Here is a 17925-nt window from a genome sequence, read left to right as displayed (position 1 = left end):
AAGAGCCGAGTTCCACAAGTTTGAAAAGAGGTAGCGTGAGGAGGCAGTGAATCGGGAAACAATGATTTGGTGACTCCCAGCTTTCTTTTAATATTCATTCGTGGGACATGGGCGTCACAGGCTGGCCAGAATTTACAGTGCATCCCTAGTTGCCTTTGGGAGCAGTTAAGAGTCACATGTAGGCCAGACCAGGTAAGGGTGGCAGATTCCCTCCCTAGAGGACATTAGTGAACCAGATAGGTTTTTCCAACAATCGACAATGGTTTCAAGGCCATCAATAGATTCTTAATTCCAGATCTTTATTTATTGCATTCAAATTTCCTCATTTGCCATGATTTGAACCCAGGTCCCTCGAACATTAGCCAAGTTTCTGGATAATTAATCTAGTGATAATACCAGTGAACCATTGTCTCCCCTTGGCTTTTAAACATCTGCAGATGCTCAGTGGTAGCTGAGACTAACCAAGCAGGGGACTTTTACCAGCCTTGAGTTTCTGAGAACAACTGAGCATATGGCTGCATGAGCAGCCAGTGGAGGCCATTTGGCCCCTTGAGCTTGCTCTGCTATTCAATAAGATCATGGCTGATCTCAACGTGGTTCCAATTCCACATTCCCACCTACCTTTGGGTCCTTTGTTAGTTAAGAATCTCGCACAGGTCAATGGTGCGACAGTCCTGACATCAGCACTGAGGGAGAAAGAAGCACACGGCCTCGGGATTTCGGATCATAGAGGCAGAGACAATCCTCAGTACATCAGTGTCACTGTTCTTTTACTGTGTGTTTCAGGGTCTGCTTTGCCTTTTACTTTGCCTTCCCAATATCACTCTATTGATTTGAAATAAATCAGGCAATAGTTTCTTCTTTTAGCTGGGAAGAGGCTGCAGATTGAAATTTGTCCCAAAAAGAACTTGCATTTATGTGGCACCTTTCCCATCTCTAGATGGCCCAGTGTGCTTTTTGAAATGCAGTCGCTGTGATATACAGAAACACAGCAGCCGATTTCCTCAGAGGCAATATCACAAATAGCAAAGACATAGATAATCCATTTGTGATGATTGAGGGATTAAATATTGACCAGGGTATTAGAAGAATGTCCAATCCTTTTCGAATAATACTGTCAAGAATTTTTTATCTGTCAGAGAGCAGTCAGGGTTTTGATTTAACCTATCATCCCGTAGACAAGAAGATCAGGAAATGTGCTCTCAAGTCTCTGGAGTGGGGGTTTGAACTGATATTCTTCTGATTCAGCCCAAATCTGAATGGTGTCAAAGTCTTGCAGGGATAAATTGCTTAATTGTGAGAAATTGTAACCAGATACTACAAAAATTGGTGAACGTTTTTTCTCGTATGTTGAAGAAAAGGTCATTGAAGCAGCTGAAGATAGTTGGGTTGAGGACACTGCAGCCTTGGGCCTGTGACGATTGACCTCCAACTATGACCATCTTCTTTTGCACAGCTGTGACTCCAACCAGTGGAGAATTTCCCCATTGATGCTACAATTGGTCAACCTTGCCTTGATGTTGAGGGCAATCATTCACATCTCCCCTTGGAATTCAGCTTTTGCCTATGTTTAGACCAAAGCCCAGTGATCCTGGCAGAACTGACACTGAGCATCAGCCAGCAGGCTACTAGTGTATAGCACTATCAGTGACACCTTCCATTACTCTTCTGATTTGAGAGTAGGTTGACAAGATGTCAGGTTTGGATTGTACTGCTTTGTGCACAGTTCATTCCTTGGCAATTTTCCATCTTGTTGGCTAGATGCCAATTTTGTAGCTCTACTGGAACAGTGTTGCTGGAGGTGCAGCTAGCCCTGGAGCACAAATCTTCAGTGCTGCAACTGGGATGTTTTCAGGGCCAGAGGCTTTGCAATTACCAGTGCCTTCAGCCATTTTTTGATACCATATGGAGTGATCGACATTGTCTAAAGAGGAAGAAGCTTCTGCAGTAAGTACCTGCATCTAGCCAGCACTCTTAGAGATCGTACCCAGTGAGGGTTTAATCTTTCACATCTTCAGTCTGAATCAAAATGCTTCACAGCTCAGTGAAATATTTTTGAAAAGATTTTGCACAGGTGTTTCTGCTGATAGGTGGCTGATTACACTCGATGCTATAAAATTTGCATTTAATTTTCAAGTTGAACTTTGAATGTAGCCAAGTCTGAATCAAGCCAGATTCAACTGAATTGAAATGGTGACACTGAGGCTATGGGAATCACCTCCATGACATGACGAATCTAGCTCCAGAGCAGAAATAATAGGTGGAATTCTCCCAAAAAAATTCTAAGTGTCGTATTCGCATGAAAACTGCAGTCATTCATGCTGGATTTTTCAGTGGGAGCTCAGAGAAGAATCTCCCACACTCTTGTGCACTGCAGAGACCACCAGAATGAATATCATTAAATTTTAAGAGGCAGGGCCTATTCCTACTGAAGAGGCTGGCAGCATGGCGCTGAGTGGGCCACTGTGCCTGCGCTGATCTGTCAGTGGTGAGATTGGCATATGCACAGCGGCCCTGGGCTGATGGTCTCCTGATTGCTGGCCAGCCTCACGACCCCCACAGCAGACTGACAAGCACCCGCCCCTATAGCTGGCTTCCCCCGCTGATCTGAATGTAGAGTGGCAGCGGGACCCATTGACTCCACCCCCTTGGCATTGCAGTATGCCCCCTTGGACAGTGCCGGGGCCATAGGCTGGCACTGCCAGGATGCCAGTGCCCAGGGGCATCCCCGACAATCTGGGGACTCCTGATTCCCCCCCCCCCCCCCCACCCCCATCCCCCCCGCCGACTCCAGCGGGGTCGGGCTTTGGGGAGCTATTGTAATCTCTGCAGGAGTGAAATATTCTGGTGGGGTGGGAGATGCTAGTGGGCCCAGAGACTTCAGTCCTGGCCCACTAATCGTATTTAAATTATATTACAATGGCCACATACATGGTCTTTGCCCTTCCTCGCCAATTTCTGGCTCGGAGCAGAAGCCATCAGAAATCCAGCACTGGAAGCTGCAAGTGGGTGGCGAACACTTGCACGAACCCCATAAATCGGCTGGTGCGAGAATCTCCTGGCTCACGTCACTAAAAAATTACTACAGCAGGATGGGAGAATTGTGGCTAATGAGTGGGATGGAGTGGATTTAATGTGCCTCAATCCTTTCTCTATCTTTTAAAAAAACTAAACTTAACAAGAAAATAACCCCTCTATCAAAATAATAGAGGGAAAAGTAATGTGAGCACAAATAGCATTAGTGAGAGATAAATCATAGAAACCCTACAGTACAGAAAGAGGTCCTTCGGCCCATCGAGCCTGCACCGACCACCATCCCACCCAGGCCCTAACCCCAAACCATACATAATTTTACCCACTAATTCTCTCTAACCTATACATGTACAGTCAATTTAGCATGGCCAGTCAATCTAACCCGCACATCTTTGGACTGTGGGAGGAAACCCATGCCACCCACTTGCAGCTTCTGGTACAGACATGATGCTCACTGATTCAGTATATAATACTTCTCCTGATTGGACATGACGTGTGCAGAAGCTGAGGCATGGACCTCTCCAGCCCATGCTGAAGGAATGGAAATCTCCCCTAATAACTTGTACCAAGGGACCTAACTCTGAGTGACAAATTTCAACGAAATTCCAGGTAGGCATAAGGCCTTGGCACAAATGAATTCAGATGCCACAAGACAGCTGGTGTGAGAATGGATGTTCCGAGGGATGATAGTGACGCCTCTGAGACTGGAGCTGTAATACATTGCTGGAGCCATGCAGATGAAACTTAACTGTGTATTTAACCCATTACCATAGTAACATGGGATAGGACAGAATGGAGAGAATTTTCATTAATGCTGATGTTGGTACTAAAACTCACAACAATTTTTATTCACCAGTACTAAGATAAGTCCTACCATGAATTTGTTAGATGGAAGAAACTGTGAGGTTTAAAGGCTGCTACATGTTTTGCGATCTCTGCAAAACCCACATGCGATTAGTGACATCACCAGCTGCTAAGACTCATTTCCTTTTCGGCAATTGATGGGAAATCGGTTGTAGTGGAAGCGCTATGAGAGAGAATATAACAAATGGTTCAGTCCCGTTAGCTAAAAGAATTGGGTATAATTTAACATGTTTCAAAGGAATGTTCTTGAGTAGCGCTTTGCAGCAAAACACACAAGATTATTGGGACCAATGATGAAAGTTTGGTCAAAGACCTAGCTATTAAAAAATGCAATAATGGAGGAGTGGGAGGTAAATGTTTAGGGAGGAAGTTCCAGAGCATAGGACTTGTGCACCTCAAGACACAGCCACCCAGGTTGGAGTGAGTGAAATTGGATGTGCAAAAGTTACTCCAGAACTGGAGTAGTGCAGAGATCTGATGTCATAGAATCCCTGTAATGCAGAAGGAGGCCATTTGGCCCATTTGAGTCCACACCAACAACATGCCCAATCCCCATAATCCCATGTATTTACGCTGCTAATCCCCCTCCCCCCAACACTAAGGGTAGATTTAGCATAGCCAATCAACCTAATCCATTCATCTCTGATGTTTGGGAGGAAATCGGGAACACCCAGAAGAAACCCACGCAGACACAGGGAGAACGTGCAGACTCCACACATAGACACACACACACACTATATATATATAACACACACACACACACACACACACACACACACAGTGACCCAAGGCTGGATTTGAACCTAAGTTCCTGGCACTGTGCCACAGTGACACCCTACCTGAGAGGATTGCAGGCCTGGAGGTGACCGGAGATGTGAGAAGAGGCAAGGCCACCAAGAGATTTGAAAATCGGGTTGAAAACGTTGAGGCATTGCAATGAAGGCCAGTGAACACTAGGGTGATGGGCAAGAGAGACTAGGTCAAACTAGAGATACGGAAAGTTCTGCAAAATAATTTCAGTGGAGACAAAGTGTGTAATAGCCATATTCTTTGCAGATTTATTTTCCATTGGCTGGCTCTGAAGAGGGCATACAGCAAGGCTATAATCTGTATGGGCTTTTGGTAATTAAACTTGGGAAAGTCATTGCCTCCTAACTTTTTTTCCTTTTTTTTTAAAATATTGGTGATTTTCCTGAACTCTGTTCCCATTCTGAATTTCAAAAAGAAAGCTTGACTATGTTGCTTTGGACATTTGTGGAGTTTGAGTGTCTATGGTGACAGGCAGTGGATTAACATAACCTCACTGTCCTGATAACATCCTCTCCCAAGAAAGAGTTTCTGTTTGGCTCATTAGCAACACCTGGAGCTAGTTTCCTAACTTAATTAATGTGACTGAAACAAAGGTTACTACAGTTACCATTATTGTGCCTATGGCAACAACTGCACCTTGTTTCTGTTTAAACAGGTGCCCACTGAGGGGAAATGACCAGGGAACGGGCAGAAGCAAGTCCATGTGAAAGCTTCTGTTAGAACAAACACATCACCCCACCCTGATGTGCCCTAGTATTTGTCTAGTTTGATTCCTATCCCTCCTGCCCTGATTTGTGTGTTTGGAATTTTTCCCCATCTCCAACAAGCCACGTTTACCCCCATTTCTTTTACTAGTTAGTGAAGGAGGACTCAGAAATATAATGGGGACATCTACAGTAGAGGTGAGGGTGACAAGAAGGAGGAATGAAGGCTAGCGTTGTGCTTTTACATTTAATAACTGATTTGAAGGAGGGAAGTTCTGTCTGCTTGCAGGGCAGTTTTAGACCATCCAGTTGAAATCTAATGATGACAGTTTCCAATCTTTATTTTTGTCAACTGCAGTGAAGGACAACTTGCATCAAGTGGTGATGGATGTCAGTGGCGTAACCACTTCTGGCTGGAAGAGACCAGGAGTTTAAATAGCTCTTTAATTAGCATGGGGAGAGGGGGCGGGGTGGGTGGTTTCTGAAATGGTAATAAATGGAATCTCCTCAACTGCTTGTCCTTGTTCACTGGACTCTGGGTTATTTAGGGGTGGCTTGCTTTTGTTGAAATTTAATTGAATTGCATCCCCTTTATGTAACTTGTAATTTGCATTTTGACATGAAGCTTCATCCAAGCACTGCTTAAGAAAACGGTATGATTCCACAGGAAACTGCTGTGGTACCCTCGCTAGTTACAAGCCTGCAGTAGTAAATTTGGTGGTTCAAAGGTTTGTCAAAAGTTAGTAAGTATAAAGAGGTTTGACTATGCGATTTAGACCAGTAATCACAGAATCCTACAGTGCAGAAGGAGGCCATCTGGCCCATTGAGTCTGTGCCAACCACAATCCCACCCAGGCCATATCCTGATAACCCCATGTATTTATTCTAGCTAGTCCCCTGATACTAAGAGGCGATTTAGCATGGCCAATCAACCTAACCCACACATCTTTAGGCTGTGGGAGGAAACCGGAGCACCCAGAGGAAGCCCATGCAGACAGGGGAAGAATGTGCAAACTCCACATAGACAAAGACCCAAGCTGGGAATCAAATGTAGGTCGGATGCAATATGGTAAAAATTTTACGGTGAATAAATATAAAATAATACATGTGGGATCAGCTAGTGTGAGCATATATAATCTGAAAGGCATTATTTTTAGATCATCCTTACCCAATCCTCTGATCCCACTGATCTCCCTTTAAAGAGAAAATAACAGTAAAATTGCAAGAATGGTGTCACAGCTACATTGGCTTTTTAACCAAGATATTCTAATCACTGGCTCTGATTTTCAACTGGAGCTTGCATTTAGCATACTGGAAGAAATTCTAGAGCTTTGGCTGAAGACATGACCATCAATGATGGAGCAGCTAAAATTGGAAAAGTCTACTTCAGTCCTTGGCCTGTATTGTATCATTTTATGTCAGAGCAGTATTAAGGGCTATTGGTGGGTAAAGACCTATGTTTGAGACAGAGGACAGAGTTGGGGGCCCCTGCTTCTGTAAGTAATTCCTCTGACTGTAAGATGGATTAGACTTGGCTGTGATATCCTTTGTGTTCGGATCCTTTATGCACTGTCTAGACCAAATGTGATGAATAATCACATGGCGGTGTACTAGCATGAGTCCAGCCCCACCTTCAGGGAAGGATTAGGATGGGTGTTACTGAAGTATTGGTGCCCTTCACTGGGCAAAAGGACCTGTATCTTGTTTTGAGTTTTGGACATGGAGCAAAATTCTCCCATTTTGAGACTAAGTGGTGGGGGAGGGAATATGGAGTATTTCCTGCTGCAGAGGCCAGCAGGAAAACATGCCAAATCTTCTGACCTGGTTTCATTAATTGTGCATTCAGCTGCACTGAACTGTTCGGTAGTGGGGCAAACCTGAATGGCATGTAATCTGGCATTGTGTCCAGGCACCATATTGAAAAGTTGCCCAACATCACAGATCAACGATTGAAGAAAGAAGGTGGACCTCGTGAAAATGAAGATGGATCTCCAGGAACATTCTGAGGCCAAAAGATGGACCTCCTCCAGGACACGGAATCTGGAAGATTCCCTTAGTCTCAAAATGGGAGCATTCTGCCCTATGTCCAAAGCTCAAAATAAGGTGCAGGTCCCTTTGCCTAGTGAAGGTGAGCACTGACACCTCAATAACCCCATCTTAATCCTCTCCTGAAGGTGGGACTCTTGCTGGGTTGATGCACCCTTGACCCACTGCAGTGATGTTCTCGGGTACAGGGTTGCATGCAGTCTCCATCCTGAGCTCCAGATCTAACTCCAGGGATTATTGAGATGAGTCCCAACATTTGCTCACTACAGTGTTTCCAAATGTGTTTCATGCTGTCATTTTATCTCCTGCTGGCATCACAGGGTATCTGGTGGGATCCGTTGACAGGATGCACATGAGGCTCCTGCTGTCTTCTTGCAGGTTTTTCCAACCCGCCATTGCAGAGCACCAATGGAAAATCCTGCTGTAAATTCATACCGGCGTGAAACTGATTTCTGGGTGTCACATCCTGCTGTGTTCTTCCTCCCCATGCCCGCCATACGTCAACAAGAGTTGGGAGAATCCCCCCCCTCCCATGATCTCTGCCATTTTAATATAAGGTGAATCCGCTCCTGCTGCATCCTTCACTGAACCCAACTACTTTGTGAAGTTTAAAAAGAGAACCATGACAACTGCAATGTTATGATTAGCAGCTTGTTGTGTCAACCTTGCTAGTTAATGGCTTTCCTTGCTGGGGGTGGAAACAAGGCTTGGCCCCGGCTTGGAGTTCATCCTGCACATTGGCTAAGGCTGGCGTTTGTGAACAAATGCTTTCTAAAAGTGTGCCAACAACTGACAGCTGATCTGCTCCCTCTGAAAATAACCTCGTCGTCGATAGTCACAAAATAATGATCTGATCCCATCTTTGGCAGTAAACAAATGTGATGGACATTATAAATTAATGTCCTTTTATACAGCGGAGCTGGATTATCCATGCAGGTCTGCTACTTGCTAAAAACTTCCTCACCGAACTAGGACGAGTGATAGATTGGTTGCTTGCCCAAGGAACTGAGTGCCAATGAGGAGGGAAGGGCAGAGTATTTGTACAGAAAAACTAATTCTTGTTCTGCTATAAGCTGGTACGGCTGTAAAGCTGGGATCCCTGAGCTTCCCATCATTATGGGGGGATGCTTCGGGAGCTGACCCACCTCACCTAAGAGTTTGACAAAAACCACTTTACATTCAGGAATAACTAGTAATGTGATCTGGATTTAGGATAAAATTAGTTTAACAAGAATCATTTAAAAAATATTTTGGGATTGGGTTCCCTTTTAGCTTTCTGCTCTAAACGGGACATCTAACACCTTTATATAAGCTTAAAATTTGGATGGCCCAAAGTGTTAATTATATATCCATTATGTTTAATTATATACTGGTACAGGGCATTGATTGGGGGTTTTACTTGAGCATGTACAAAGAAACTTTTATGTAAATTGTATGGTTGGATTAGGTGGTGTTTGCTTGTAATTATAGAGTCACACAGCACAGAAACAGGCCCTTCAGCCCATCATGTCCATGCTGAAAATCAAATACCAATCTGTACTAATCCCATTTACTGACACTTGGTCTATAGCCTACTGTGCCTTGCTGTTTTAAATGATCATCCGGATGCTTCATGGTTCACTCTGTAAATTAATAGGCTGGAATAAAGATTGGCTTCGGTGCCATTCTTCACCAACTACTTTCTGGACTATAAGCTAATTTCATTTGTATTTTTTCTGATTTAAATTCTTCCCTTCGATCTAAGATCCATTTAGGCAGTACCTAAAAGCATTGGATCTCAAATGGCCTAAGATGCACTTAAAAGGCTAACATTCATCTTTAACTAATTGACAAGGCAGTAACCCCTTTTCCAAATCAACAAACAGTTAATAATTTGTTTCATTCTATTCTCACCATTAGGCGGCACAGTGGTTAGCACTACAGCCTCACAGCACCAGCGCCCTGGGTTCAATTCCAAACTTGGGTGACCATCTGTGTGGAATTTCTCCCTGATTTGTATGGGTTTTCTTCCGGGTGCTCTGGTTTCCTCCCAAACTCAGGTTAGGGGGTTAGACCATGCTAAACTTTCCCTTGGTGTCCAAGATGTGTAAGATAGGGGGATAAGTGGGGTAAATACGCGGGTTAATGGTGATAGTGCCTGGGTAAGATGCTCTGTTGGAGAGTCAATGCACACCTGATGGACTGAATGGCTGCCTCCTGCAGTGTAGCAATTCAATGTCCACAGTGCAGAAGGAGACCATTTGGCCCATCGAGTCTGCACAGACAACAACCCCACATTTTTACCCCACTAATCCATCTAATTTACACTTCTCAGAACACTAAGGGGCAATTTAGCATGGCCAGTACACTTAACCTGCATATCTTTGGACTGTGGGAAGAAACTGGAGCACTAAAGGAAACCCACGCACACATGGGGAGAACGTGCAAACTTCACACAGTCACACAAGCTGGGAGTTGAACCAAAGTCCCTGGATCTGTGAGGCAGCAGTGCTAACCACTGTGCCACGGTGCCGCCTACTATTGATCCACTATTTGCTGGAAAATGAAATCGCAATTACTCGGCTTTTTCCACTCATTGTCAGGGACATAGGTTTTAATTTTAGGTTTTAACCTCATAGTGTCCCAACCCCAGACAGCCTGCTTCTACCTACTTCCCAAAATCCACAATAAGGACTGTCCTTCTAGGCCCATTGTGTCAGCATGCTCCTACCCCACTGAACTTATTTCCTCTTACCTTAACTCCATCCTCACCCGCCCCCAATCCATTCCCTCCCTACCTACATCCAGGATTCCTCTGATGCCCTGCGTCATATTGACAGCTTCCAGTTCACAGGCCCTAACTGCCTCCTATTCACCATGGATGTGTAATCTCTCTACACTTCCATCCCACACCAGGACAGCCTGAGGGCTCTTTGTTTCTTTCTTGAAATGAAGCCTGAACAATTCCCATCCACCACCGCTCTCCTCTGCCTGTCTGAACTCGTTCTATCTCTCAACAACTTCTCCTTTAACTCATCCCACTTTCTCCAAATCAAAGGAGTAGCAGTGGGTACCCACATGGGTCCTAGCTACGCTTGTCTTTTTATGGGGTATGTGGAACATTCCTTGTTCCAGGCCTACCCAGGTCCCCTCCCACAATTCCTTTGCCAGTACATCAATGACTATTTTGGTGCCGCTTCATGCTCTCATCCAGACCTCGCAAAATTCATCAACTTTGCTTCCAGTTTCCACCCCTCCATTGCCTTCACCTGGTCCATCTCGGACACTTCCCTTCCCTTTCTGTCTCCATTTCCAGCAATAGACCCTCTACCAATATTCATGACAAACCCACTGACTCCCACAGCTATCTGGATACAGCTGTTCATACCCTACATCCTGTAAGGACTCCATCCCTTTCTCTCAGCTCCTTCGCCTCCATCGTATTTGTTCCGATGATGCCACATTCCAAAGTGGTGCTTCTGATATCTGCTCCTTTTTCTTCAACTGTGGATTCCCGTCTGCAGTTGTCGACAGAGTCCTCAACAGCGTGCAGTGCATCTCTCACGCCAAGATCCTCATCCCCTCCCCTCCCCTCTCTCCCAGAACAAGGACAGTGTCCCCTTGTTCTCACATTTCACCCACCTGTCTCCACATGCAAAGCATAATCCTCCGCCATTTTCACTAAGTTCAGCATGATGTCGCCTCCAAGCACATCTTCCCTTCACTTCCTCTGTTAGCATTCTGCAGAGACCATTCCCTCCTACCCTAGTCCACTTCTCCATTATACCCAACACCTTTCCCGTCACTCATGGCACCTTCTCATGCAATCACAGAAGGTGTAATACCTGTCCCTTTACATCTTCCATGCTCACCATCCAAGCTCCAAAACACTCATTCCAGATTAAGCAGTGTTTCACTTGCATCTCTTTCAATTTGGTGTATTGCATTCGCTGCTCCCAATGTGGTCTTCTCTATATCGGAGAAACCAAGCGTAGACTGGCTGATTGCTTTGCTGAGCACCTTCGATCTGTGCGCAGTCAGGACCTTGACCTTCCAGTTACTTGTCATTTTAACACACTGCTCTCATGCCCACACGTCTGTCCTTGGCTTGCTGCAATGTTCCAGTGAAGCTCAATGCAAACTGGAGGAACAGCATCTCATCTCCAGCTAGGCACTTTCCAGCCTTCCAGTCTCAACATCGAATTCAACAACTTCTTCAGATGATTTGCTCTACCCCACCTTGTCCCCTTTTGTTTTCATTCTACTTTATTTTTTTTTACTGTTCTCTACTTTTTTTTAAATGACTTTCATTTTCCATTCCCCTTCCTTTACCTTTCCTCCCCCACCACTTCCCCTTTTCTGCCTTGTACCTCTGTCCTATCTCACTCACCCCCTCCCCAAAACATCTTCATCTGTCACAGTTTACAGGTTCTCTGCTGTTTGGCCATTCACATCCTTTGTTCTCTCTGTGGACAGTTTTTTTCCCCTGGGTTTCTGTGGCTGTGACTCATCTTTCATTCCCTCACCCTGTAGTATAAATATCTCCCACTTTCTATGCCTTTTAGCTTTGACAAAGGGTCACCTGGACTCAAACGTCAGCTCTTTTCTCACCTTACATATGCTGCCAGACCTGCTGAGATTTTCCAGCATTTCCTCTTTAGATTTAAGAAGCATCTTAAAGAAGGAGCTAGAAGTATAGTGGTTTATGGACAGAATTCAAGATTTATTGACCTAAGCTACAGGCACCCTGCCAACAGGGGTGATGAAAAGCAAGAATACAAAACAGACAAGGAGTGCAGATATCTGGGATGGTTGGAAGGCTGGTGAAGGTCACTTACAATTCATGCCTTTGATCTTGCCGTTGTAAATGGGTTAATTACTTGAATGAAACTGATCCGCACAGGACAGTTCAGCTGTGTCCTAAAAATAAAAGTTGAATCTCAAAAATGCACACCTAGTTGGCCAAAAGCCTGACCCTGTCAATGCAGTTGTTTAATTTAAATATTTTCTGCCACCCCAAGCTATTTTTGTTCAGTACCTGGATGTTCAACTCAAACTCTCCATCTCTATGCTGCCCAGATTGTATAATTTGCCTTTAGGATTGAATTTTCTTTGTGCTGTCTGAGAATCATAGAATCCTACAGTGCAGAAGGAGGCCATTCGGCCCATCGAGTCTGCACCGACCACAATCCCATCCAAGTCCTATCCCCATAATCCCATGCATTTACCCTAGCCAGTCCTCCTAACACTACGGGACAATTTAACGTGGCCAATCCACCTAACCCACATATCTTTGGACTGGGGGAGGAAACCCATGCAGAAATGGGGAGAATGTATAAACTCCACACAAACAGTGACCCAAGCCAGGAATCGAACCTGGGTCCCTGGAGCTGTGAGGCAGCAGTGCTAACCGTTGTGCCACCATGTCTGCCCATCTTTCATTAGTTAACGTATTTCCTAACATTCCTGGTGTATTTTTGTTTGTTTTAAAGTCACTACCTGTTTGCTTTTGTGAAGTGCATGCCAAATTTGATGCAAAATTAATTAATCGAGGCACTAAAAGTTGCACTGAGGGAATTCAGCCTATTTTTGTTTGTTTGTTTTTATTCATTCGTGGGATAAATGCCCAGCATTTATTGCTGATCCCTCGTTGAGTGAGGACACTTTAAGAGTCAACCGCATTACTGGGTGGCTGTGGAGTCACATGTAGGCCAGACCAGATAAGAACGATGGATTTCCTTCCCTAAAGGACATTAGTGAAGCAGGTGGATTTTTCTGACAATCGACAATGGTTTCACAGTCATCAGTAGATTCTTAATTGCAAATTTTTTTTATATTGAATTCAAATTCCACCATCTGCTGTGGTGGTATTCGAACCCGGGTCCCCAGAACATTAGCTGAGTTTCTGGAATAATAGTCTGGCGATAATATCGCTAGGCCATCACCTCCCCTATTTTTGTTTGTTTTGTGTAACAAAATGAAAATCAGCCTCTCCGTGCTGCTGTGCTAGCACTCTGTTGCTGTTGCTATGGGCAGTGTAGGGTTGATACCACCATGGCTGTGTGATTATGCATTCTTGCCAGTGTCCCAGGCAACAGCTCTTTGCATGACCCACTTCTCAATGATTCTTTAGAGGACCTTTTACTCCCTTTGTGATGTTTGAGTTGCCAGCTCTGGTCAGATGTATTCTTGGAGATTCCTTCACCTAATTCCCCAACTCTGAACGCTTTGGTTAAACAGCCGTTAACCCATCTCCAATACTTGTATAACTAATAAACCAAGGAGTTAAAATGACAAAAGGTCACTTATTATAATATCCTTGAGGTTTTAAATGTGCAGGAGAGAGACTCCAGGACAATTCTGGACAGTTGACCAAAAAGTCTGAAAGTTAGGTGCATTGGCCCTGCTAAATTCTCTCTGTGTTACCCGAACAGGCGCTGGAGTGTGGCGACTAGGGGATTTTCATAGTAACTTCACTAAACTTTAAACTCTTAGGCCCAGGGTTGTAGAGTGGGAGGAAAATGTTGAAATCGAAGCTGCTGCCTGGGAAATCTCTTTCAAACTTGAATTATTGCAGGGACTCACTAGTCGAGAAATATGTTTTCAGCCTAAAATAGCACCTCTGCTTTTGCCCCAGAATGGTCCTCAAATCAAATTTTGACCCTGATCTCAACTAGATGCTGATAAATATTGCATCAAGTGGACTTTGGGCATTACACATGTGGGCAAGGTGTCCCACTCCACACTGCCAACTCCCAAAACAATTTTAAACTGTTGACTGGAAAATGGACCATGTTGATCTTTATCCTCCATGACCTGAAGATGTTTCACTATCTGCAATATCCTTGTCCGAGAGGAATTGCTACAAGTGAAATATTGCTGAAGAATGACTCATTCCTGTGCAGCACGGTGTCAATGGATCATCGCTAATTGGTGATCTTTGTTCTCTCCTGTTGTTAAAGTGTAGAGCAGATGGGTAGAGGTTTTATCTCACTATCTCGCTGAATGCTATTAAATCTGGATGTGGAATGATTTGAGTTGCTTAGAATTCTGATACAGCTTTCTCCTTTCTGTCGTGAGTGCAGTTCTGGAAGTGCGATTGCTAAGCTCTGCCAGGACAGGCCCTTGAATGTTGATCCTCAAGCACATCCTTTCTTTAGTTGGGTTTTAACGGTAGAAAGTGTTGTTAAAGTTCAGCTTTGGATTTGTGTCTGGCATCATTTTGTGTAACACCAGCATTTAAATAAAGTTGCCGTAGCCCCAGATGACCATAGGCTGCTCTCCCCTTTGACAGGGTAGAGCTGGCTGGTGATGATTTAACCCGAGGGTCACCATACCTCAGGCAAGGGGCCAGGTTGAGAAGGCAGAGCCTTCACAAATAACCTCAGCCGGTATGGGAATTGAACCCACGCTGTTGGCATCGCTGTGCATCACAAGCCAGTCGCCCAGCCAACAAAGTGTAGGGCTGTGTGAATACTTCAGTTGTCCCTCAAGTGTGTAATTGCAGTATATTTACGGAATGATACCAATACACGTTGTGAGCTTTGACATTCTTTGTGATCGTTTAAATAAAAACGATCTGAACAAATCCCTTTCAAATTGAACTGAGAAATACTGGAGGGGTTGATTAAATTACTGAGTGCCTATTTGGAGACTGCCAAGACTGTGAAAGGGAATTAAACCTGTAGTCAAATTCGAGAGATGCGTTTTAACGTATTTATAGTAGCGGGGGATTCTAATTAAACAAAGATGCGCCTGGAATAGGGAAGATATTTGTTTATGGCAAGAAGACTAAATTTTTTTTTGCCAATGCGTTCTGGACAATTGTCTCTGTGATGCTACTCCAACAAGGCAAGAAATGCAACTTTATCTCTGGGCTAATGAAGGGATGATGTGGATGTGCCGGCATTGGACTGGGGTAAACACAGTAAAAAGTCTGACAACACCAGGTTTTAGTCCAACCGATTTATTTGATAGTAAACGCACAAGCTTTCGAGGATTCACCTGACGAAGAGGGAAACCTCGAAAGCTTGTGCGTTTACTATCAAATAAATCGGTTAGACTAAAACCTGGTGTTGTCAGACTTTTTACTAATGAAGAACGTAAGAACATAAGAAATAGGAGCAGGAGTAGGCCATCTAGCCCTTCAAGCCTACCCCGCCATTCAATAAGATCATGGCTGATCTGTCGTGGCTCAGTTCCACATTCCCGCCCTCTCCCCATAACCCTTAATCCCCTCTCTTATCAAAAACCCATCAACCCGCGTCTTAAAAATATTTAGCGAGGTAGCCTCCACCACTTCAACGGGCAGAGAATTCCAGAGATTCACCACCCTTTGAGTGAAGAAGTTCCTCTTCAACTCCGTTCTAAACCGCCCCCCCTTTATCTTGAGGCTGTGCCCCCTAGTCCTACTATCCTTTCTGAGTGGGAAGAGTCTCTCCACCTCTATCCTATCCATCCCATTCATCATCTTATACGTCTCAATGAGATCTCCCCTCATTCTTCTAAACTCTAACGAGTACAAGCCTAATTTATTCAGCCTCTCCTCATAGCTCAACCCCCTCAACTCCGGCATCAGCCTAGTAAACGTCCTCTGCACTCCCTCCAAGGCCAAAATATCCTTGCGCAAGTACGGCGCCTAAAACTGCACACAGTACTCCAGCTGCGGCCTCACCAATGCCCTATACAGCCGCATCAAGACCTCCCTACTTTTATATTCAATCCCCCTCGCTGTGAAGGCCAGCATCCCATTCGCCTTCCTGACCACCTGCAAGCTGGGTTTTTGCGACTCATGCACAAGGACCCCGAGGTCCCTCTGCACCGTCGCCTGCTGCAGTTTTTCGCCACGTAAGTAATAATCCTTCCTACCATTATTCCTACCAAAGTGGACCACCTCACACTTGCCAACATTAAATTCCATTTGCCATTTCCTGGCCCATTCGCCCAGCCTATCTAGATCCTTCTGCAGACTCTCCACCCCCTCCGCACAATTTGCCGTTCCACCAATCTTGGTGTCATCAGCAAATTTCGACACCATACACTCGGTTCCCTCCTCCAGATCATCTATATAAATGGTAAATAGCTGAGGCCCCAGCACCGACCCCTGGGGCACTCCACTAGTCACCATCGGCCAATCCGAATAGCACCCATTGACCCCCACTCTCTACCTCCTATTTGACAACCAATCCTCTATCCACGCTAACACCCTACCCCCAACTCCATGTCCCCTGATCTTCTGCAATAACCTCTTGTGAGGTACCTTGTCAAACACCTTCTGAAAATCCAGAAAGACCACATCCACCGGCTCTCCTCTATCCACCGCCTTAGACACATCCTCATAGCACTCCAGTAAATTTGTCAGACACGACTTCCCTTTAACAAAACCGTGCTGCGTCTGCTCTATCAAGCAATTCCCCTCAAGATGCCTCGCTATTTCCTCCTTGATGACGGATTCTAACATTTTACCTACAACAGACGTTAAACTAACCGGCCTATAATTCCCTGCCTTTTGCCTGGCACCCTTCTTAAACAACAGCGTAACATTAGCCGTTTTCCAATCTTCCGGCACTTCCCCGGAATCCAGCGACGTCTGGAAAATAACCACCAAGGCATCCACTATCACCTCCGCCATTTCTTTCAGAACCCTCGGATGCATTCCATCCGGTCCTGGGGACTTGTCCACAATCAGCCCCTCCAGTCTGTCGAGCACCGCCTCTCTAGTAACAGTAATGTCATTAAGACCCTCCAGTCCTACCACCTTTCCATCTCTAACACCCGGCAAATTATTCACGTCCTCGTCCGTGAAGACAGAAACAAAAAAGTTATTCAAGACCTCAGCCATATCCCCATCCCCTACCACTAGGTCCCCCTTCTCATCCTCTAAGGGACCAACGTTCACCCTAGCCAGCCTCTTCCTTTTTATATATTTATAAAAACTCTTGCTATCCTTTTTTATATTAAGCGCTAGCCCAGCTTCATAGTTTCTCCTACCCTTCTTTATCAACTTCTTTGTCAATCTTTGTTGACATTTAAACCTCTCCCAATCCTCTTCTCGCCCACTACTTTTAGCTACTCTAAACGCCTCCACTTTTAATTTAACACTTTCCTTCACCTCCTTTGTTATCCACGGCTTATTACCTCTCCTCCTACTGTCCTTTTTGACCATCGGAATAAATTTCTGCTGAGCACCAAGAAAGATCTCCTTAGAGATCCTCCACTGCTCCTCAGCAGACCTTCCCTCCAACGCGCTCCCCCAGTCCACATTTGCCAATTCTTCTCTCATCTTACTGTACTCCCCTCTGTTCAAACAAAGGACGCGTGTCCGGGAACCCACTTTCTCCTCCTCCATCTGCACCAGAAACTCCACCATACAATGATCACTCTCCCCAAGGGGATCCTTCACTGCAAGGTCCCTAATTCTACCCGCCTCATTACATAACACCAGATCCAAGATAGCTCGCTCATGTTTAAAAAGAAAATGGGTGAGCTT

The 17925-nt window shown here is 44.9% G+C and overlaps 1 protein-coding gene across 1 annotated transcript in view; it reads left to right on the top strand.

Annotated features, from left to right (window-relative positions):
* cers4a (ceramide synthase 4a) overlaps positions 1-17925 on the top strand; it is a 75837-nt gene that overhangs the window by 16954 nt on the left and 40958 nt on the right. The window lies entirely within an intron of this gene.

This window comes from Carcharhinus amblyrhynchos, chromosome 26 (assembly GCF_965287045.1).
Source record: "Carcharhinus amblyrhynchos chromosome 26, sCarAmb.v2.hapA, whole genome shotgun sequence".
Lineage (NCBI taxonomy): Eukaryota > Metazoa > Chordata > Chondrichthyes > Carcharhiniformes > Carcharhinidae > Carcharhinus > Carcharhinus amblyrhynchos.
Note: the sequence above shows the minus strand (reverse complement) of the source record. Positions and strands in the feature narration are given on the sequence as shown.